Source organism: Alexandromys fortis, unplaced genomic scaffold, assembly GCF_014885135.2.
Source record: "Alexandromys fortis isolate MF-2015 unplaced genomic scaffold, M_Fortis_MF-2015_v1.1 scaffold_5, whole genome shotgun sequence".
Taxonomy (NCBI): domain Eukaryota; kingdom Metazoa; phylum Chordata; class Mammalia; order Rodentia; family Cricetidae; genus Alexandromys; species Alexandromys fortis.
This window is the reverse complement of record NW_026067924.1, coordinates 29,497,302-29,504,613: the sequence shown is the minus strand read 5'-3', so window position 1 is coordinate 29,504,613 and position 7,312 is coordinate 29,497,302. Positions and strand designations below refer to the sequence as shown.

The 7,312-nt window shown below is 37.7% G+C and overlaps 1 long non-coding RNA gene across 7 annotated transcripts in view; it reads right to left on the bottom strand.

Moving 5' to 3' along the window:
- Positions 1 to 231: 231 nt before the first annotated feature.
- The window catches only part of LOC126501741 (uncharacterized), a 75,135-nt gene continuing 68,054 nt past the window's right edge, over positions 232 to 7,312 (bottom strand). For all 7 annotated transcript variants that reach the window (XR_007591797.1, XR_007591795.1, XR_007591794.1 and 4 more), the window contains one exon: positions 232 to 2,201. This is a non-coding gene — a long non-coding RNA (uncharacterized lncRNA). The remainder of the gene's footprint in view (positions 2,202 to 7,312) is intronic.

Below are 7,312 nucleotides of genomic sequence, written 5' to 3'. Positions count from 1 at the left end.
ATGAACAATAACCTAATTAAACAGCAACAAAAACAAAGCATCATTATGCTGCTAACAGCTCATTCTAAACGGGTACAGATTCTGCACAGCAATTTTATTCAGCATTAGTATGCTTAGAATACGGCAACCATCATGAACAGTCCTAATAAAATTGTGCCTTAATTCCTTGCTGGGTCTTGGTATGAACAATGATTCATTACTTTAAACAATATTTTAAACAGTACTTTAAACAGCTAGCGAGAAAACTTGGTGAGTCAAAAGTTCTTGCTGAGTCAAGTAAGGACCTGGATTCTGACCTCCATATCTACATGTTTTGGTTTCATGTCTGTTGCTGTGATGAATTACCCTGACAACGGGCAGTTTGGAGGAAAAAACTTTGCTTTTAGCCCACAATTCCAGGTTACAATCCAGCATAGCACAGAATCAAGGTGGTGGGGACTTCAAGCAGCTGGTCACCTCACTCCAATCCGCAGGGGAAGGAAGCAGACACATGCATGTTCATTTGTTTGTGAGATTTGTACTCATCTCGAGTGATTTTTTTTCACTCACATCATTCAGGACTGCCTTCCTAGGGAATCGTGACCCCTAGTATGTACTTGATCTTCTACATCAATTAATTTAATCAAGATAACCCCCCATAGACATACTCACACTCCAACCCATTGTAGACCATCCTTTATTGAAACTCTCTTCCAAGGTAACTCTAGGTTGAATCAAACTCACAATTCATCACAACACATAAAGAGCCCAGTGTGGAAGCACATGCGTGTGACCTCAGCACTGGGGTCAAAGACAGAAAGATCCTGGGGGCTTGTGTCAGCCAGTCTGTACATCACATGGGCAAGCACACCTTCAAACAATATGTACACCCTATTTACACAAGTATATTAAAAATAAAATAAATCTTTCAAAGTTATCTAAAAGTATAAGCAGCATGTAATAGTCAGTGCCTATCACCCAAGCACTTGAGAAGAAAATGAAGGATGCCGTTACTCTGAGAAAAACCAAGGATGCACGGTGAGCTCAAGGCCAGCCTGAGCTCCACAGTGAGACCTTCCTTGTCTAAAAACCCAAAAACAGTAGGTTTTTTTGAAGTTGTAAATTAATTATGTCTACCTTGCATTTTAAAATGAGTTATGAAAAGGAAATAATATGCTTGAGACAGACTGTAATTATACTACCTCTAGGACAAAGCTGGCTGCTAAACTATGGGTTAAAAAGCAAAGTTCCAGGTGCTCTCTGTGCACCTGAATCCCGTGTTTGCGGAAGTACATTAACCAAAATAGTTTACGGACTCAGATATCTAAGATCACAATCTTGAGTGGATGGCCATCTTTTGGAACTCTAGATAGACTTTAAAATGCATGTATTAAGAGTTGGCTAAACTAATTAATAAAATAAAAAAATATAGTTTCATATGTTGATTACTGTTTATATCTAAGTATTTTTATGTGTTGTACCCAAAAGTTTTTTATGGAGGAAGGGTCCATGATGTATATTTTTTTAGTTCTCAATGAAGAAACTAGTGTGTCCTTTATAATAGAATAATGCAAGTTGCATTTAGTTAATAATAATTTCTATACAACTCAGTCATTAAATGCATTTTACAATCTATGTAGACTTCACATAGATGGATTTTACATACAGTCATTTAAAAATTTCTTTCAGTTTACATTTCAAGCAAAATGATAATTTTCCATAGTTACAGAAGTCATGCCTTGTATTCCTGTAGGAATAAAACTTATGACAACTTTTCCTCATTCTTGTCGCATATAATCACTTTTGTAAAGTATGTCTCTTTTACAGAGAAGGAGCACGGGTTCATTAAGAACAATGACAAACTGCAATGTTGTACAGCTTGCGTGGGGGCAGAGGTAACCTTTAAACTGTGCATCCTGAATTCTCCTTCAGCAATCCTGCTCTGTCTCTGTCAGAATTAAGTACTTTTTGATTAGGCATAAGATAACTCTGATTCAATTTTATATTTGCCTCTTTAATTGTGTTAATATTGTTCCTAGTTCCCCAGTGAAGTTTCTTCATCAGTGGAGCAGGTCCGAATGCTGACGTCATCCCATTGATGAGTTCCAAAGAGCGGAGTGGAAAGGCGGAGGATAATCGCTGCGATGACAACACGCATATCTCTGCTGGCATCACCAGATCTCAACTGTGCAAACTTCACTCCTTCTCCGAGCCTCACACTTCTAATGTGTAAAAGAAGGAAATGATAATAAAGAACTGGCTTCACAGGTTTGAAAAGTTGATGAAATAAAACAGTTATGCACAAAAACAAGCAAAAATGTGTAGTTTCACATATTTAGAAATTGAACTCCATTCAAGAGCTCTAAGAGAAGCCAAGACAGTATGCCTTTCTCAAACAAACAAATGTGCTGCATTCCTCTTCTATGCAGGGTCTTGAACAGACACGAACGGATACAAGCGTCCCCATTTTCACTATCATTAAGACGCAAAGCATGTGGGATGCCCCACCGTGTCCTGTGACTCCTACTATTTGCCCTGGATGCAAATAATATGCACATAGGGGTGCAAAAAGGGAGCAAATATGCGGAGGAGTCTCCAAGGGATGAGTACTCAGACACAGGCATGTCCTCAAGCAGAAATATGTTAAGAGGGTATTGCAGCAAAGATAAAATTAGAGGAATAATGAGAGCGGACCAGGTGAGATTACTCCCATGCAGGAAGAGCTCTTTGACTGTTCAAGTTTTGAGCGAGATGGGACAGCTTCTGAACATCCGTTGTATGAAATATTACTTGTGGTGGGAGACTGCTCTTTTGTTTCCCGGCCACCAGACAATCACACAGAAACGATATTAATTACAACACTGTTTGACCTATTATCACAGGCTTCTTATTAACCAACTCTTGCATGTTAAATTAACCCATTTCTATGAATCTGTGTATCACCACGAGGCTGTGGCTTTCCAGGTAAGGTTCTGCTCTAAGTCTTTCTCCTTCAGCAGCTACATGGCATCTTTCTGACTCTGCCTACTTTGTATATCTCTTCCAGCCTGGGTATATTCTGCCCTGCTATAGGCCAAAGCAACTTCTTTATTAACCGATGGTAATAAGACACATTCATAGCATACAGAGGGGAATCCCATATTAATTATTAGATTTGCACTTTATTGTGGTGTAATGTTGATCTTTTAAGATCTTAATATAAAAGAGCATGGGAGGCGGCATACAACATAGCCCTCAGTGACCCCACCTCTTGGTATCCATGCTTGTTTTGTTTGTTGGTATCATCTCTTTGAGCGTATGCTAAAGTTGTTAACTTGTTCTTAAGCAGCTGAATACTGAAGTCTAATGGGAACTCAGCTGAGAACAGGGAGCACAATCCTCTGTTTCTATCTAGAGGGGCATTGATATCTCTTACTGTCTTGCCGACTTGGTTCTGAGAAAACACAGCTACATGTAACTGAATCTCGTCTCTAACTAAGAGCTTATAAGAAACAAAAGGCCCTCAGTCCATCAGTCTGCAAGAATAATAACATACCTGCCAATCATGAAGGCAAAATTAGAAGGAAATTTTCCCAGTTGAAAACTCAACTGGCAGACACCTTCAGTGTGACTTGTGCCACAAGTACTTGGCTTAGATAAACTCAGATTTAGATCCCCAGAGACTATGAGATAACACATGATGTTGCTTCATAGCACTAAGCTTGGGATGGTTGTTATGAGGTAGGGAATAACTAACGTAAAACAGAGCAGTTGGAAACGAAAAGACTGGCAGTTGTGGGCAAGCAGAAACATCCGGGACTTGAACCAGTTTAGATACAGGGAAAGTGATGCGATTCCAGAACTGTTTCTCAGTGGTTTTGCTTTTTTAAAACATTATCTATTTAGCATGTAAAGGAGAAGGATTGGAAAGATAGCTGTACATGAAAACCAAGTGTTCAGGAAACAAGACCCAGATAGAGTTGTTATAAACATTACGTAGCATTTAAAATCATGAGTAGTAAATAGTCCTAGAACACAGTGGTGTTTCAGCACTGGGAAAACGGTGCATGAGAAAATGGGAGGACTAAAAGAAGACAGTGTCTTCTGGATGACACATGAATAAATCAGCTCAACAGCAGGAAAGGAACTCAGTGAAAGCATCCACAGAGACCACGAAAAACTTGAACATGATAGATGAAGTGTGAGTAAGAATCTAGTTCAAGTTGTCCCTTCAAATAGAAATAGTGTCTATATTCCCCCACTATGATTAAGTCATTTTTTTACCTGCAAAGCACATGAGTAAATGTATAAAAAACAGTTCTATTCTTTGAAGACAAAGCCTTCCATTTGAAACAGACTTACTATACAGAGCCCCGTGAATCAACCTTCCAAATTAAGAACTAAGCTTCCAAAACAATAGCCACTGCACTCTTGATGCACGCAAAAATATCTTCTAGGTCCTTCCACCCCGGGACTCATTTCTGCCAAAGGAGCCGATAAACGAAGGAACAGCAGATTTTTGTAAGGTCTTTGCTTTGTTATTGCTACTGGCCATCCTGTTGAAACACTATTTGTGGTTTCCTATAATTTGTGCATTGTTTTAAGAACAGACCAGCCTCATTTCCAAATGTCACCCCCCCCCCACACACACTTCGTTCGTACTTCCTTGAACATTGCCATCCTCTAAATGTTAGTCAATGGAAATAAAAGTGGAAATCTTTACAAGAGGATTGGAAGCTATTTCCACAGAAGCTTAAGTGAAAAGGAGCAATGCATTAACCGCGGACTGTGGCGCAGTCTCTCAAGTTTACGGCTATTGGATGACACAGGACGGTGCAGATGCTGGAAATCTGAAATAAGCTGGACGAGTAAAATAATTACACAAGGAGTGCTAGGTCTAAGATTTGTAGGTCACACTTTTTGAACAATAATACAACATACAAATAGAAAAGCCAAGGTTCATTGGGAAAGAAATAAAAATAAATTGTAAATATTATAAAACTGACAAGTACCATATGCAATACAAATCTTGAGAGAATTATACAATATTTGATTACCTGTCTAATGTATCCTTTGTTCTACTTTCATTTCTCTTGCTTTGATGAAATCCCCCTGAACCCCCCCGCAAAAAAAAAAAAACAGCTTAGCAGAGAATGGTTTGTTTAGTTTACAATTCTATCATTGTGGGAAAGTGAAGACAGGAACTCAAGTAATAGTCACATCATACTTTAGTCAAGAGCAAAGAGAGACAAAAAAATAATAGTTTGCTTAGTTTCTCTTTACTAGCTTTCTCCTTTTTTTATGCCGATCAGGACTCCCTTCCTAATGAATGGTGCCACTCACAATGGACTGTTTTTGTTTTTGTTTTTTTTTTTTACATCAATTAAAAATCAAGACAGTCCCTGCTTTTCATGCCCATAAACCATCTCCATTTATGTAACTTTTTATTAAGACTTTTAAAGAGGTGATTCTAGATTTTGTCATATTGATAGTTAATACTAACTAGCCTTATACATGATCTAAGCAAGGCCAGGAGTGGAGGTACACACCTTTAATCTCAGCATCTGGAGGCAGAGGTAGGAAGATCTCTGTGGGCTCAAAGGCAGCCTAGTCTATAGAGTGAGTTTCAGGACAGGCAGGCTTATGTAGGAAAACTCTGTCTCAAAATAAAACAAAACATAAACCTAATTGTACATTCTTGTTATAAGATTCCTTTTCTGTTTGTTTGTTGGTTTGTTTGGCTGGTTGGTTTATTGATTGGTTGACTAGTCTTTGCTTTCTCACCACAATGACTTTGCAACATGATTACTTAGAGACAAAAAAGAGAGAGTTTAATCTTCCCTTTATCTCATGACACCAAATTTATTTTATTGTGACTGGACGAATGTCCTCCTGACTCACCTCTTGTTGACAACCAATATTTTTCAGCTTTCTAATCAAATTTGGTGAAATATTTCTCAATTTCTTCCAGATGTGTGTGTGTATATATATATATATATATATATATATATATATATATATATATTTCAAATTTCTCACAGAATGCTACACCTTCTTATAACTAGCAATAAATTGCTACTTAATATTTCCTTAAGAAACACCTGTTACAGTAAATTACTATTATGAACCATTGTTATACAACGTAATTGTCATGTTGGAATAATTCATTTTGAGGTCATTTAAAGTACTTGATTGTATTTCCTTCACATTACATTTCTTTTTATTTGATTTTTATCTTACACTGCTACAAATAATGTGAAGATGTAAAGAATAGATAGCATGTATATTCACAAAGTCGGAAGCTTAGAATTTTTTACTTTGTTGAAATATTCTAAAATGACCTTCAAAACTGCCTTTATAGTGTGTGACATTGACTTAACTTCCCCTTAGACAGGCTTCAAAAATCCCCATAGCTTGCACCACCAGCTGACACAGGACATCGGTACCTTGGGGATGTTGAAGTCAGTTATGTCTCAATATGTAAGGTTATGCCCTTTATGAGAAGATACACACAGCGCACAACCATGTAAACTCTCACAGAGGGATGCTCAAGAAGTCCACGTTTCATGGAAAATCCACCTCTAATTAAATGGATAGGATTTAAATTATAAATTTGAGATTCCACAGTCTTGAGATGAAAAAAGTTAGCAAAAAAACATGACAAATTGTTCCATTAGAATTCCAGACCTTTTCAATTTCTCTTTTAAATTCATGGCAAATCAAGTAAGCTGACACATTAGTCACTGGAAAAGGATAATTTATGTGGTATAGAAGCATCTCAGAAGCATTTTGACCCAAACCCTTTTCAACTTTGCATTATTTGTGGTTTAACGCAAATACATAATTCACTCATCTGCTCATTCGTCTGTCCTTTCCCCCCATTCTCTACCATCTTAGCACGACACAATGCCATACAGAGGCAGAAGATACATGCTGCTCCCCCCTGGGTCACACTCTAATCAGGCTGACAACCAAGTCAACAAAGGACAAAAACACATTGAAATAAGTGCTGTAAAAAAAAAATACGCTTAATTGTATTAACTCGGGGCAGGCAAGTTACAGGTTGCACATTTGAAAAAACCAACCAGACAAAAATAAGTCTGAACCACGTGCTCAAAGACAAGAATAGCAAATGTAGTCAAAGAAAGGTGGATGGAAACATGAAGAGAAGAATAAAACTTAGAGGTAGCATGAAGGTGCCCATACCTAGCATCTATCAAATAGTTAACTCTGGAGGTAAGTTTCCTAACTTCATATGCAACTTCATGGTGGAGTCAGGATGAAAACATGACAGGATGATTGGAAAGTTAGTTCTCATTTTTCAAAAATAGCAACAGAAATAATCATAACAGAA